Below are 16,236 nucleotides of genomic sequence, written 5' to 3'. Positions count from 1 at the left end.
ATTGCAATAAGCTGGTTAAGAATTTGCTGCAAGAAGAGCTTTCATTTTTCAGTCTTGGGAAGTGGGCTCCATCTAGTGTTTAAGTTAAAGATTAGACTCCAGTTCCTTTTCTTGAATGCCCTTGCAGTGTCGGTAAAGGACATAGAGGAGAGATTCCGATAGGCATCGCTTTTGTTGATTATTGTCTAGAATGAGACATTTCTCGATATAGTCAGTATGCGAATGGTAACCTGAAACACTGTGTCTGTCTTGCATATGCACTTGAAGCTGAAATATTCCTTTTATGAAGTGGCACGTGGCTAAAAAGAAATTAAACCAGCATGGCAATAATGTGATCCTGGAATATTTTGTGGTTGGTTCCTATATATACTTTCACACTACTTAATGTGGCATGTTAGAAACCAGCATATTAGTCTATAAAATCAGAATTGAAAAACTAATTGCAGAGCTCTTTTAAGAAGTAGTGAGTCTTGAAATGTGTACTGGATATTAATATCCAGTCAACAGAGTAGTTTCCCAATATGTAATGCTTCTCTGAAGAAGCATGTGGGGTTCTGTCTTTTATTTTTACTGTTTTTTTTATTGTTTCAGTTTTTGTAGTAATTAATCCTCTGGTAAAGGCTACTTAATTTTTTTTTTTATTAAAAGTGCTATCATGTTTTGACCTAATTTAAATTAAAATAGAAATGGTTATTGCCTCATGTCTCCAGAGCCCTGATGATAAATAATGCTGTGAAACAGAGACAAGAAGCATGAAGAAGAAAAAAAAAATTTCATATGTTCAAGCTGGTGTTAATGCACACAAGCAACTTCTATTTTTTGTTGAAACTAGATCAGACTGAGACAGTTGAAGTACTTAAGACTGAACACAGATTTGCCTTCTCCGCTGACCTTTTACGCTCCAAACTGAAGAAGTGGGGACTTGGAAATGTTTAGTCAGGAGGGCACAGCAGCAAATCTGCAGTTAGGAAAGCCTGGGCTATGTGAGGACTATATTTAATTATCAGTGCAGTGGGGTTTTGTCCAGTTGCATTTTTTCCTCCCATTAAAGGGAGATTTGAGGCCACTTTAGCAAGCTTTTAGCCTGAGCTCTCTGGCACCTTGCAACCGTGCTTGGAGACCCATGAGGAAAGAGGCAGGCGGGCGCTGTGCCCAGGCTGAGCGTGGCTGCATGCTGGAGCCACCAACCCCTCCCTGCCTGCGCGGGGATGTCCGCAGACCTTTGCTGCAACTCAGAGGCACGGCGGGGTTGTGTGACTTTCCCCCGCAGTCGCTTACCTTGAGGGCTGGGGGTCGGAGAGCTGCAGAGCCATCTGCCCCTTGCAAAGGTGGAGGAGATCCCCAACCCAAATCCCAAGACGGCTCTTGGCTTGTTTTCCACCGGTCGCCGGAGTGGTGTGGAGCAGGGGCTGGGATCCAGTCCCATGTTGTTGGCAACGAGCCTGTTGTTGTTTCATCTGTAAAATATTTGGGGTCTGGGTTTTCCAGTTGACACTTGCGAGCTGAGCGCGGACAAAGTTAATGGGAACCATCTGGTGCTGGGAGGGCACAGTGAGATGGTTACCTCGGCCGCGTGAAAAGAGGGGGCCGTTGCAGTAGGGTGCAGGGGCGCCCGCGTGTCTGCAGCGTGGGGTGAAAGGGTTGGGACCAGTGGATGAAGAGGGCACCTGTGGAAGTGGGATGTTCGTGATGAAACCCCCCTGGGCACGGGGCAGTGCTGCCGAGCCCCAGGCACAGCCTGGGAGCCTCCCGGTGTTGGGCTGTACTTTCACTTGGCTAAGGAAGGCAGCCAGCAGTTGTGTAGGGGTGCTTAAGTATGTATATGCACATAGGCTTTCTTGACAACTCATAATTTATTTTTTTTTCTTTTGTAGTGTGGTCGGCAACCTCTAATCTTCCAGTCCCATATAGGTGTAAACTTGGTCTTTTAACCCCACAGAGATAGTAGTGTTGAGGTGGACCTGCTGGGCCACCTGGACTTTTTTTGCTATTAAGTACTGTCTTCTGTAGGCAAAAAACCCCATTTCTTTACCTGTTGAATTTTTTAAAAAATTAAAATAACACATTGTTAAATCCAGTTTACTTTTCCATGTTACTTAATTTTCCATTTCTCCTGGAGTGGACAATGAAAGCAAATGTAGGTTTGTGTCACTTGAGGCTTCTGGGTCTTACAGTGATCCAGCAGATCACTAGATATCTTGTGTTGGTTTTTTTTTGTTTTTTTTTTAGTTACCTATTTAGAAGCAGTGGTTATGCTGCAATTTCTAAACAAAAGTTGGAAATATTTCTGTTTCACTTAAATCCTGTAAAAACCCTTTTTTCTCTTTAAACAAAATTAAATTTGGCCCAAATCTAAACTGCTGCTGTGCCTTTAAAACCTATTTGTATAATTATAGATCGAAAAGGCAGGGCAGTATTTTTCTTTTTGGAGTGCCTGATAATACGGTGTCATCAACTCAAACATGGTACCCCACACAAACTGGTTTGCACGGTAACCAACACCGTACTTCTGGCTGAGGCTAAAATTGACCTCAAAGGCCTCAGAGGTGGCTTTTGTTGTCACCCACCAGGTAACGGGATGGGACGCTTCACTCACGTTCTTGCTTTGTATCTGTGAGAGGTGGGCTTCAAACACATGCTTGCCATGTCCAGCACCGCTGGTGATCATGGTGGCGGTGTCTCACGGCCGAGGGAGAGGGTTTGGTTTGGCACTGGCAGGGGAGGGTCCCCAAAGAGTGTCCCACTCCCTGTCCCCCAGCGTGGCCCTGTGGCAGAGCTGCACCAGCACCTCCCTGTCGGGCCTGAGGTTGCTTGTGGCGAAGCTCGATGGAGGAGGGAGAAACCTCAGGAAGGCTCGACTTGGTCATGGTGCTGGGCTGGAGGTGAGGGGGCGGCAGCACCAGGGCAGCTATTAAAACAGCAGCTGCTGCTGTGTCCACCGAGTCCCTCTGCTGAGCTTAGAAGAGCCTAAGCTGACAATGCAAATGCCAGATAGTCCTCCTGCACTGCAAAATGGCAAAGTTGAGGATAATCTAGAGATGCTTTGCTGTACTTGGGAGAGCTGTTGCAGAGTTTATGGCAGTAATTAAAAAGGAAAGCAAAGTCTTGAGAACGTGAGGTTGGAAAGGTGGTTCTGACACAGGAAAATCGGGTCTGGAGCTTTTTGATCACTTCTGTCACCCTGTGAGGGGAGGAAAGTGCTAAAATAGAGACAAGGAGTGGAAAAGAGCAGAAGTGATTCATAGTTTCAAGTAGCGCAGGTCATGAAGAAGATGTAATTAGTCCTGGCCTATTTAACCTGAAAGAAAAAGAAAGCTATAAATAAAGGGGGGGGGGGGGGGGGGGGGGGAGGTAGGTAGACTATTAAGAAGACTTGACTATTTTGGACTCAGTATCTCCAAGTAAAATTAAGGTATAAAATCATTTTAGCCATCTGTGTGTGTTCTATGGCAGAGGTAGCAGATACACAATGCACTGTGGAAGTAAATAATACGGGTAGGCAGTTGGCATCAGTTAATTGAAGGGCTAGGCAGTATATTTTGAGAGAAAGAGAATATGCTAATACATCAACTAACTAGATTAAGGGTGTTAAGGTGACAAGATCCTTAATTTAGTAGTGTATTTCTTGCCTGAGGAGGGCAGACTGTAGTATGGTGTGCTCCTGGCTGTTAATGTTCCTCTGCGTAGTGGACACAGCACCCGTGTCACAGTGGATGTTTGTTCACCTCTCTCTCACTTTCTTCTCTTTTCCCCACACAAACATGAGCCAGCTGGTTTGGGAGCTAGACCTAGCTGGCACTTAAAGTTTTGCATTGGTTTTGGTTACCTGACTTGAAGTCCTTTTTCCCGCTGCCAGAGACTGATGTCTTTGGTAGTTAGGCATCTTTGAGCATAGTCGCAGGACCTGTTGGGTCTGTGCCATGGTAGCATGTGACATCAGAAGTTTATGAACTGGAAACTTGCTGCTAAAAGGACATCCATTTAAACTAGAGGAAGCAAAATCAGGAAGGCAACTTTACTGTCCTGAGATTGGGAGGGTTGCTTTCATCGCCTGGACTACTGCTTTTATCATTAAATTATCTTTTTAGTCAGGGAAGAGATGGATCTCCTAACATCCTTCCTTCATAATGTGCCCATAAGAAATAATAACATGGTCATATTTTAGCTCTTCTCGCAAGTTCAGCGTTGTGAAGTGATTTGCTTTTGGTGTCTTCTATACTTATAGAGACGTTAATGATTTCTGAAGGAAAGCTTGCTCTAATTTGTAGACATTAAATTAGTAAGAATTTGGCTGCTGTTGCTGACGTAATTTCTTCTTTGTCTGACCTTATTCACCTGGCATTAAAATCATATTACTGAATCTCAATTTAAAAATTGCAACAGCTAATAGGGAGAACCTTTGCTTTAAGTGTTTTGTTGGCTTGATCTAATCTGTATCCTTAATGTCCACTGTGGGACTGGATCCAGCTCTTCAGTGCTGACAAGTGCCTTTTAGCTTCATTTATTTATTATGGGGAAAACAATTTAAAAGCTTAGTTATTAAAGCCACTTTTAAAAGGAGAAATTAATGAAAATGCCCAGTCTGAAGACGCAAGTTATACAACTTAATATCTAACCTTAAATAGCATTATTAAAGCCAAATATCCACCACTAAAATCACTTGAGGTTCATTCTTGTTACAAAACCCAAGAAGAATGCCTTCTGACATAATACTTTAATGCAATGGCCAAAAAATACTGCTCTACCTATGGTGCACTTTGCAGGTTACATGTAATCCAGGTTTTATTAGCTTGCTTTGCCAGACTGGCTGCCCTTGCAGTAAGTGTCCCTCATGCCTGGAGCCCGAGCATGTTTGCAGCTATTCTCCTTCCAAGAGTAGGTATAAGGTTAGTCTGAGTTATTTGTGATCTGATTGCTGTGTAAATAGCAGTATAAAACTAGATTGGACTGGAGTATGCAAGAGCATTTGTACTGTTCCGCTCTTAAATTTCTGCTTTGCTCTGAAGTTACAAAGGGGCAACACTTACCTGAAAGTCTTTGATTCTAGAAAAACTGGGATATGATCTTAATTTGTCAATTACAGCATACATGTTCTTACATAGCAAAAAAAGTTTTATAACTTTTTTTTTAAAAAAATGCACAATACAATGTTGAATTCCTGAAGATTTGTTTTTCTTGATAATTGTGGTTAAGGGAAGAATTGGCAGCTGGTCAATGGTGGGGAAAAGAAAGTGGTGAATTAATGTTGTAAGAGGGGAAGAAGGATTTCATTAATTCCAAAGATGATTTTACTTTCTGTTTGATTTGATTGCTTTCATGCTTTGATTTGCATTAGCATGCAAATATTTCTTCCTTGCTGTGCTCAGTGTTGAAAGAGATAAAATAAAGCAAATTACAAACAGAAGCGATGAAGACAAATCTTTTTCTTCCAAAGGAAAATGTAAATGTTACCAGTACTAGGGAAAAAAAAAAAAGTACACTTCTCAGAAAAGTGCAATGATCACAGAGTATTGAATATTTAAAGATTAATTTTGTCATTACATCAAACTAGCTCAATCAGAGCCAGAAAAATGCAGTATTGATAAATGGTGATGCCTCTGAGTGAGATATTTGAGATGGTATCGTCACCAGAGTGTATTTATAGAGCTCCCAGGAGCTGTTCAATACTATCATTGTGCAGGAGTGGTATCTTTTTGCCTCCTGGTCTGGCTTATTTTAAATGCCTTATTTCAACATGTTGTTTATTTTTGAATAGGAAATAAACCATCATTTCTGGGATTTTTGGAAATGAGGACTTTGACATCCGTTCTGAAATACACTGGTATTTCATTTTCTGGAAGGCGGGGGGAAGCATAGAGAAACTAAAACATCTGATGGTGATCTAAAAAAAAGACTTCTTGTGTGGGGGAATTGCTTCATTTTTTCCTGACCTGTATTAAGTCCCAATATCTGCCATTTTATTGTTGAAAGAAGATAATCTTTTTATTATTTTACAAAGGAAATGTTCCTTGTAAAATCTCTGAATGCACTACATCTCAGATCAGCCTGATCGATAACTTTTTACATACGTAGTAGTAGGAATTTGATGGCTTTACGTTTAAAATTTAGTGTTGCTGATGTTATAGTGGTACTACTCCGTATATTTTTTTTTAAAGTGGCTTGCTGCAACATTTCCAGTTTAACAAAAAAAAAAAAGGGGGGGGGACACCTTTTGCTTGAAGCCTGCTGGAAAGAAGGTGGATGAGAGAAGGGTGTGTGCATAAAGAGGGGTCACAGTCTGGAGGTAAAGCAGAAGGTGCAGAGGCCATCATGCAATTAAAAGTTAAATCAGGCAATGTTCATGCACACAGTCCACATTTGCTTAAGACAGGGTATGTGAGTAGTCTCGTTAATGTGAAAAGGCCCCCTTAATGTGCTTGAAATTAAGAGGATTTATAATTGTTTGTTGGATTATGTCCCAAGCCCATCTTGCAAAAATATTGCTTCTCATAAATTCCTACTCCTTGATGCAAAAAAGAGGAAAGAAAATCTTTGAGCCGCCTATTGTACCACCAGAAAAGGAAATAATGAGACAGAAATTGGGACCCCTTCTATTGACAAATGCAGTCTCTTCCCTGAAGCACACCTGCGACTTCTCAGCGGGGTATTCTCCCCTTGAAGTCCTGCCGTGGTTTTGCCTCCCCTCGCCTTGCCACGTTACGGATGCCCTTTTCCCACCCTGCCATGTACGGATGTCTCCTTTGGATCTCCCCCCGCTTCCTTCTCTAAATGATGAGCTGCTCTTGACCTCCGCTTGCCGTTCTGCTCGGCACCTCACGGCTGCGTCCAGCACTTGCCGCCTGCCCTCCGGTCGTGCTGCGGGGAGCCTGGGTGCCTCTCACGGTGCTCTCCTTGCCCTAGCAGGGCTCGCTCTGCCTGTCGCCTCATCCCCGTGCCGCTTGGCTCCCGTTTCGCCGCCGGCTTCGCCCCTCCGTGTCAGCCGCTCACCCTGGGCAGCCGCGAGGGGTGCAGGACTGATGAGGCTGGCGGCTCTCTTTGCGAAGACACACAAGCGGCTGGATGGATTCCCGTGTTTCCCATTCTTTCCTTGAATCCCTCTTTTTCGAATTTAAATGCTACATTTGCATTTACCAGCTCTTTTCGTTTTCCTCCTACTCTGATTTTTGTGGCTCTCCTGAAGCTGAAGCAGAGGACTGCAGACCCATTTAAACTTTCTGACTGAGATCAAAATGGAAACACAGGGCCCAGGACCCCAGGAGCAGCACTAGAAAGCTTGTTTCTGTTTGGATACCTTACTAGAATGGCTCTTTTGAACTGATTTGAAATTTAAAACAAGGGTCTGAGAAACTTCCCTTTGAAAGCCTTGCAACTTCTTATGGTTACAGGCTGAGAACTGACTTTAAAGTATCCTAGAAGTGGAGCCATCTGGCTTGTTATTGCTATCTAGAGTGGTCACCAAAGACAGCTTTTGCTGTTTAACCTCTACAAAATGTTCCCTGCCCTTAATGAATGTCAGATGCCAACCTTAGATATGTAGATGACATCTCATGGGGAGAAGGAAATCATTGCAATAAGGTTAACATCTTAGCTACTAATTTGTACTTTCCAAATCTTCATATTTACTGGAAGAGATTTAAATTATTTCATTTTAACGCAGTTAGATTTGTTCTTACGTCTAGGCACAAAAGAATCCTTAGGTTTCTGGCTCATCACATTTATTCTGTAAATATCTTTTTCATTATATCAAATTTCTCTGAACTTTTGAATATGAATACACTGAAGTACAGTGGCTTAACTTTTTTTCTTTTTTTTTGCCTGTGTAACATGTTAGATAAATGCATCTCTCATCCATGATGGCGATACTATGCTTTGCAGTAAGAGTTGTACTTTGGCCAGCAACATAAAGATCTCGTCATGTATTGAATAAATGTATCACAACTACCGATGAAAACCTCCTTCCCTTCCACCTCCCCATGAAGTGCTGTTGCTTTATCCTATGCCAGTTGGCTTCTGGAAATGTTCTTTCTAAGCGTGGTCAAACAACAGCTCAGCAATAGCCTGGGTTTTATTTTCATCACTGAGAGGAATGATGCTAACTTGCTGCAGAATGTGTCTGGCAGAAAGTGCAGTGACTTTTCAGGATAAATTAATCCTCTCCTTCTCCTATGGTATCATGTATTTAGCTTAGAGCTCTGCTGGTCCAGCATAAGCGCATCCTTCCCTCAACTCTTCTTCTTGCCATCGCTGTCTCAGATTCATGGCCCAGCTCCTTCCCTCCCTCTTGTTTCTCTGCCTCCACTTTTACTTGGAGGTTTCTTCCAGAAAGACAGCTCATAAGATACTGGGTAGCCCTCTTCCCTTCTATGTTTTGTTATTCTTTTTCTTTATTAAACAAAACAAGAAAATTCTTGCCTGCTGCCCTTCACTAGGTTCTCCTTTCCTCTGGCTCCTGTACAAAATATAGCCAGGAAGGGACTTTTAATAGCTGTCACATTTTCAGACCAGTACCTCAAATTCAGGAATGGCTCTTGTGAGCTTTTTATTTTCCTTAAAGCTCTCTTTTGGGGTGACATCCAGAGAAAAGCAGTGGCTGCTGGTTACAGGCTTGCTGGGTATCCATGGGCTTCTCTTGCCTTCCCTGCTGCATCCCGGGAACTACCCCTGCCTCTGGTCCTATGCCTCAGTTGCAAGCCCTGCCTTGAAGCAGTGCTTGGGAGGGATGCAACTGCTGCTTCTGCATGCAGTGACATAGCCTCCTCCTGATAATGAAAGTAATAAAACATTAACAGGCTCTTGCATAGGAGAGAATAGCATTTTGCAATTATTAATCAAATCCAAACATCCTTACTTCCAACAGCAGGAGGTTGGGCTCTCGGACCCAGGGCAGAGAGAGATCTTTTCTGCACAGTTTTTATGCAGAGTCTTTGCAGCTTCTTCCATATGCTTTCCCCATCTGGGATGGTGTGCTTTGAGTCCCGTGATATTATTATTATTACTATTGTCATAATCATCATCATCTAGAGATTTGAGAGAAGGACATTAGTCTCCCTTTAGGGGTAGGTTGTACTTGGCACTGAGCTGAGGAACATCCTGTCTCTTCTTGTGGGTCTCCCAGAAGGTAAGAGCTCAGCAGAGCCCGGTGGTCAGAGCAGCAGCAGTTGATGGGAGAACACTGTAGGAGCACAAGACATTTAAGAAAACAATCCCAGTTTGCTGTTGATTTTCCCAGGATCCTGTCCCCAGAGATCCACAGGATCCTGGGTGATGTCTGGCCTCCTGCCCAGCAAAGCAAGCTCATGTCTCTTAATAACAACCATCTGGGAGGACCACTGGGAGGGATTCCTGCTAGCTAATTATCAGCTTTCAGCATCTTCTCAGCCTTTTTCTGAGCTGACTATAGGAGTCAAAAGCAGCTGTAGAAGCAATTTTTGAAAATATTATATGTGAGAAGTTACTTCTGCCAAGTAAGCTGCATTTTGTCTATTGAAGCCATTTTGTGTAATTTTTTTTGCTTTAACTTCATGCTGTGTGCTAGAATTAAGTAACTTGTACTGAGCTGGTTTAGAAGTTTCTGTGATAAGACTACATCTGTGTATACTAAATAATAAATCAAATTCAGTAGGAATAGTTCTTTATTAATTAACAAAAGATGCCTTTAGATTCATATGCTTGAAAGTGATTAATACACAATCCAAAAATAAGTCATTTTCTGGTTTGTCCATTTGTTCACTTACAAGCAGTTTGTGTAATTCCATGTTGAAATGAGTTTTCCTGCCTAGCCTATATTGTAGCAAAACATGTTGTAACATATCAAGAGGAAATGTAAACAAATCATCAGTTCATAGAGTAAGATCCACTGATGTTTAGTTTTTAAAGTGTTCCCCCCCCCCTTTTTTAAAAAAAAAGTTTATATAAGGCAATGCATGGCAGAGAAATTAGAGTCCCTTATTCCCTTCTGAATCCTACCCCCTGCCCCAAATTTATAAACCACATGCAGAGTCCACCAGACGCTTTGGCAATTACATTAGCAGAGGTATCGCTCAGGTTTCTGCATTGCATTTGGCGGATGTCACCTATGGTGGCTGCCGAGGAGGGGGTGAATGGGGTGGTTGGTGGTCGGTGGCCCTGGCTATCATTGCTAAGGGATGGAGGGAGGGAGGAATGCTTTAGAAATGCGAAGCGAGTCCCAGGCGCTGGTGGCTTTGCAGGGGAAGGAAGCTGTCTTTATTAAACTCTGCAAACACTGCAGCAAGTCGTCAAAGTCTCCGAAGCTCAGTAAGTTGTTCTAAAATCTGTTTAACTCTTTACTGTGAATATTTGGTATAAATAGAGCTGTTTGGATGAAAACAAGGCAGCGATCTGTATGCATTTTGTTCTTGCTTTAGGGTCTCCAGGATTAGGGTTTTTGCTCTCTTTCCTCTCTTAGAAGTAGTCACCCACCCTCTTTGCAAGTGTAAATTGCTCTCCTGTAATGAGATCAATGGACCTTCACCGATTTACAGTAGTAGAGAATAATTTGGCTCATTACACATTTGATGAGATATGATCTGGGAGGCTATCTTTGCATGGACGGATAGTAAAATAAACATTAAGGACTAATAAAAAAAAGTCATATCCTCCACCACTGTGCTCTGGCTGTGTATATAGGGATATGTCATTACATACGAGTGGAGCAAAAGTATCTGTGGGTCAGCTCCACGGGTCACCCAGACGAAGGCTTTTCTCTTCTTCCTATTTCTGTTGTGCTAAAGTCTGTTTTGTCAGTCAAGGTGGCAAGAGGCTCAGGTTTAATCTTGGGTTTAGCACATGTCCTGGCAAAGTGCAGCTGCTCTTTACACAGGCATAACTGGTTGGGGGTTTTTGTCTAATGGAAACACAAATCCTAATGACGTCTCTTACAGTGGTACCAGGCTGGTGTTAAGGGTGGGGGATTAGAACCATAATTGGGATTTAAAATAAAACCAATCACCTCAAAATTAGTTGTTCCTGCAGTTTGGTTGAGCAAGTAATCAATCACCCTTTGACAGCCAGCTGGCTACAGGCAAGGCTTTCGCATTCCTGCAGTTTCAGTGCAGATCCTCAAAACCTCTACCACTGTGACAGCTTTGGTGACTGGCTTGTGCTGCCTGGCACTGTTGATCCTTTGAGAAAAAGTTAAATGTGCTTTCTTAATTTTTTTTTTCCCAAAGAAAATATGTTGCAATGGTATTTTCTGCGATACTGATAAACTATACACATTATATCCCTGGTGGTGTGAATTCTGGAAAGGGAAGTGGGAGACTAAGGTAAAAAGTTGATTGCAAGATGTAAGGAGTGTACTTTAAAAGTAGTAACATAAATTATGTGGAGGTCGTCTTCTGTAGTCTGTTTTAAGAGTCAAATTATTTTTGTTTCTCAAGATTATACATATCTCAAATTAGTAATGAATTAATATAGGAAAGTGAATTGTGCAAAAAGGCTGCTATTAAGACTTCTGTAGAAAAGTAAATATGAAAGAGCTCTGCTGCTGGCTGTCCTTACTGCATGTTCTTTTCCACCTGCTTTTTAAAAATACTTTGTTTTCTTTTATACAAATATTCCCCTCCCTTTATGTAAGACTATAATGAGTTAGATGATGTTATATATCTGGTTCATTCACATCTTGCATGTAGACTTTTCTGGACTGACTTATTGCTCTGTACAATACATGTGATGTTTTTTACCAGACACATTAAGAGGAATGGGTGGAAAATGTCTAAAGGATTACCTTGAGCTTATAAATGTCATCCTTATAGTGTGAAAATATGGAGTGCTTTGAGTTTTTCACTCCGTAGGTGCCTCTAGTGAGTAGGGTTGGGTTATCTCTGTTCTTAGTAATGGCAGAGCTCTTTTTTTTTTTTTTTTTTTTTTTTTTTTAATAGAGAAGAACTAAATCATGCTTACAATGCTAGAAGGCAATGTATTTTACATACTTTGTGGGTTAGGAAGCACTCAGGAAAACAAAGATGGCTTTGGTGAAGTGGAATAATCCTCCAGCTTCCTACTCAAGGGGCTTGGGTTTAATTTCTAGGCTACAGTATCTTCAAAATAACCCTTTTCCTACCCTCAATTAGTGCTGATGACCAGACTGGGGTGTTTCAGTGAGGCCTCCCTGCCATGAATCGGAGACATATTCTCTGGTGGCAGTAACCGCTGATGAAATATCTGCCATGGCACGGCAGCCCTTCAGCGCCCGGGGCTGCACGCTACGGATGCTTTGTTTTATTTATCCACCAGCTGCTTTGAAATGGGTTGTAACAGTGCTGGAGTCTGTGCCACAGAGCGGGCGGCTGGGCTGCAGGAGGGATAATGTATGAACCTGCATTGCTTCAAATCCAACAGCGATGTCTCCGTAAATCAGAAACATTAAGTTGCTCAAAATGTACTGTATTTTGCGTGATTACATGGCTTCATCTGATGTGGGTTGCAGAAGATGCCTCTTGTCCGCTGACACCAAAACCCTCCTCTGGTGTGTGGCCATGATGCTTGTGAGAAACACATGTTTGCAAAAATGGAAGATGTCCTTCTTGTGTGACTATCAATGTGGGTCAACTCCAGCCACGGGTTTCCCCAGGCTTTCCTGAAGTAGATGGGAGCCTCATGGGCTGCCTGGCACTTGCAGAGGTTTTTCATTTACACCTTAAATTTCAGTCATTGGGCAGGACCTTATTTTGCTGCACATTGTACCAGTTTCAAACTAGAGTGGGAAGTTAAGGGTTGGGGTGTTTTGTTTTGGTTTTTTTTGTTTTGGTTTGGTTTTTTTGCCCCCAAGGGAGAGGCCATATTCCACTGGGAAGTGACAGCAAAGGTTTTCAGAACATTTTTGGTTTTCATGGCAGTTACAACTGGACTACAATGCACAATCTTTTTTCTCTTGTTATTATTTTTTATTCTACCTAAATGCCGCCTCCTACTGCTGATAGTGATGGGGGGAGTAAAGGCAGATCAGCCAGGACAAATAAGCCCTTGGGTGTTTTTTTGTTTTATTTTTTTTAATTTTTTTTGTAGTATGCTTTACCTCAACACAAATCTTATTCATTTGCTTTGCAAGTATACAAATAGAAAAGCTTGTTCCAAGTTCTACAGGAGGTTCGTAACTAGTGTGAATCCGCATCCCAGTACAGCCCCTGTGTCCTCGGCAGTGTGCTCAGGTAGCACCCAAGCACAGCAGTGATAGCAGTCTGAAGGAGGAAGGATTTGGGACACTGAAGGGATTTTGTGTGGTACATTGTCTGAGCAGCTCTCACGGGGCTGGAGCTTCAGTACCTTCTCTGTTGTCATGTATGACTGGGGGGGAAAGAGCTCTTGGATAAGGTGCTCCCTAAGCATGGTGCTTTTGGAGGTTAAACCTATTACCTTGAATTATTCTCAGAAGTTACCCAACAGCTAATGCGAATCTCTTTTATCTTTGGTGTTAAGTGGTGTGATCTGAAATTTCACATGATAATTGTGTGGCTGCATTTCTTCTTGCTCCTGAAAGCTTCCCAAGCCAAGGCTGCACTCAGAGCACGCTGTAATCCTCCAGTCTTGAAGTTCATCAGCCAATCTGGGCACCTACAGTTTAAAACTATCATGGGGCTGCTCTTTTCAAGTACAGCCGAAAACATAAAATTATCATATATGAGAACATGCAGAATAATTTTGTGAAGTGAATAAGCAGGGTGTTAAACATTTTTAATAACTTTCCTAGGTCCACAGTCTTTATGTTGCCTAAAGATGTTATTTTCAAAATCTTTTATGAGAATGTGTTTTTTTATTTTACATGTCTTTAATTTCATGCTGTTTAAGATTTCACAAGTGAATATGCTCTGCTTCTGTGGAAGAAGGTAATATAAGCTCCAGATGTGATTTCATTCTCTGCAGAGGTAAATTTAAACCTAGTGATTCCTTACAGGCTTTGAATCAGCCATTCTTCATTTCTTTTTTTTCCCCTTAATACCTAGAGGATGAATTACAACAGTAATTCAAACTTTGCTTTCCAGTTCTTTTCTTCTTCTACTGGCAGCTGGCAATTCTTTGGCTGTGATGCATATCAAATTGCAACACGCTGAGGCTCTTCAAAAACAGGCATGCAAAGCTCTCGTGTTGTGATGTTCCTCAGGTTTTACACCTTTGGGTTGAGAATATGCTGGTTGAATATGAAGTCATTCAGGACTGTTGATCTGAGAAGCCTTAGAAAACTTCGATTTCATTACTTTAAAAAAATAAATTACCCCCCCACACACACCCCTAACTGATTGCTCAGAAAGTCATTACTCTCTTGCTGCTTTTTATGCCCTTTGCACAACCTTTCAGAATCATTTGCTTTAGAAAATTGAACGATGAAACAGTCTTGACAAAATCACATTCAAGGCTCAAATAACAAAGGGTGCGATTGTAATGTTCCTGCTGCTAATGAAATGTAATTTAACAAGTCAGTTCAATAATTTGCTTCTAAACCCCAGAGTAAAGTTTCATTCAGTGGCTGTCAAATTTAAGATACCCCAAGCCTTGCAGATGAAGCAAAGACCATGTTTATAGCCCATTTACACTGGGAGCCAGACTGTCAATGTGGAGCCCTGCCAGCTTGGGCCAGATGAGAATCTGACTCCATACAGACAGCATGAAATCTGTGTTTTTTGCAACTAGTTTTTGACCCTGACATCCAATCCAGTAACCACAACTGTAGCTGAAGTGCTAACAAATAGCCATTTTTATTTTTTTGCACAGTAGAAACATGTGTCAAGCATGGATAATGAGGTTCACGTGCTGTTACTTGTGTGTTCAGGGAGGCTGGGCAGCCTTCCTCACGTCGCTCTGGCAGACGGCTAGATATCACGTGCAATCACACCAAAAACCCCCTAGGACAGTAGCACGTGGAGCTTTAATGCTTTGGGAAGGGCCAGAGGATGAGGAGGAAGCAAAGCTGGCCAAAGCAGGTACACAGGGACATGGGTCAAGTATTTTGTCTGACAACCAACAAAACTGCAATGCCCTTGGTGGGGGCAGGTGATTACATCCAGGCAGAGATCACCAGCAACTATTTTTGTGTGGGGCCACCCACTAACCTTTCTGAGGGAGAAGCCAACCATGTCACTTACTGGTTCAATTAAATATTGTAGGAACTTGGATGGCAATTAGCATCCTAGCATCAATACTTTGCTTTAGTGATGATGGATGAAGTGATTTACCTTCCATGAACTTTTTACTTGAGAAACAATTCTCTCTCCATTGTGGGCAGTGTCATTAAACAGGAATCTCTGAGGGATGAGTCAGCTAAATCTGTTCCTTTCTCCAGCTTCCTGCTTTTTCTTCATCTTTCATGTCCAATATTAATTTGATTCTTTCGGAGACAGCCTTTTTAATTGATTAAGTAGACCCAAAAGGTTGGTGATATGTTGCCAACATTTTTAACAATATGCTCCTTCAAAAAATCATCCATCAGCTTCATGCTCTTTTCAGAGGAGGGGGAAAAAAGAAACCTATCAATTCTACATCCTTCACCTGATTCCCCAAAAGATCAATCATTCCTCCTTGTTGCACATCTGGTTTAGTACTCCCTAGCTTGCATTCATTTTTGCGTGCCTTCACGTGAGGGTAGTTAATGTTCCCAGGAGCAACACTGGAAGAAAGGTATCCTATTCCTTCTGCAGGAAGGTGGTTTGGGAAGCTTTTCTAATGAAGGCTTCGGGAGCAGAGTTTGCACTGCATTACTTGGGCCACCTTTGAAAGCAGTGAATGCTTATCAGCTCCCTGACTGAGCAGCAGACGGCTCAATCCTAGGTTTGGACATGAGCTGTTAAGACGTGTGCCAGGATTCAGGTCTGGATGGGTGGACTTGCCAGGTGACTTCATGCTCCAAAGACTTTTTCCCTCTGTTAAGTGTAAGTGATTCCTATTCACTGTTATAGTGCCATGTGAAGGATTGAATTTTTGAGGAGTTAGGAAGGGAGAACCACAAAAAGCTGCATTAGTGGACTAGGAGGGAACCCTGTGAAGCTTAGCAAAGAAAAATGTGGAGTACTGCACCTAGGAGGGAATAAGCCTAAGCAACAGCACAGGCTGGGGGATGACTACCTTAGTAACAGCTCTGCAGGAAAGCACCTACAAGTCCTTTTGGTGGGCAAGCTGAACATAAGTCAGCATTGCACCTTTGCAGCAGAGAAGGTGAACCACAGGCAGAGATCACAGAATCATTTAGGTTAGAAAAGACCCTTAAGATCATTGAGTCCAACCGTA

The 16,236-nt window shown here is 42.2% G+C and overlaps 1 protein-coding gene across 3 annotated transcripts in view; it reads left to right on the top strand.

The window, feature by feature from the left end:
- EPB41L3 (erythrocyte membrane protein band 4.1 like 3) overlaps nt 1–16,236 on the top strand; it is a 143,661-nt gene that overhangs the window by 13,310 nt on the left and 114,115 nt on the right. Inside the window, exon 2 of one of the 3 annotated variants that reach the window (XM_030011276.1) lies at nt 10,780–10,785. The exons of the other annotated variants lie outside the window; for them this stretch is intronic. The gene's annotated coding sequence lies outside the window, so the exon portion shown is untranslated. The remainder of the gene's footprint in view (nt 1–10,779; nt 10,786–16,236) is intronic. 3 annotated transcript variants of the gene reach the window in all.

The sequence above is a fragment of the Aquila chrysaetos genome, chromosome 4 (genome assembly GCF_900496995.4).
Source record: "Aquila chrysaetos chrysaetos chromosome 4, bAquChr1.4, whole genome shotgun sequence".
NCBI lineage: Eukaryota > Metazoa > Chordata > Aves > Accipitriformes > Accipitridae > Aquila > Aquila chrysaetos.
The sequence above is the reverse complement of the archived record's forward strand: the minus strand, read 5'-3'. Positions and strand labels throughout refer to the sequence as shown.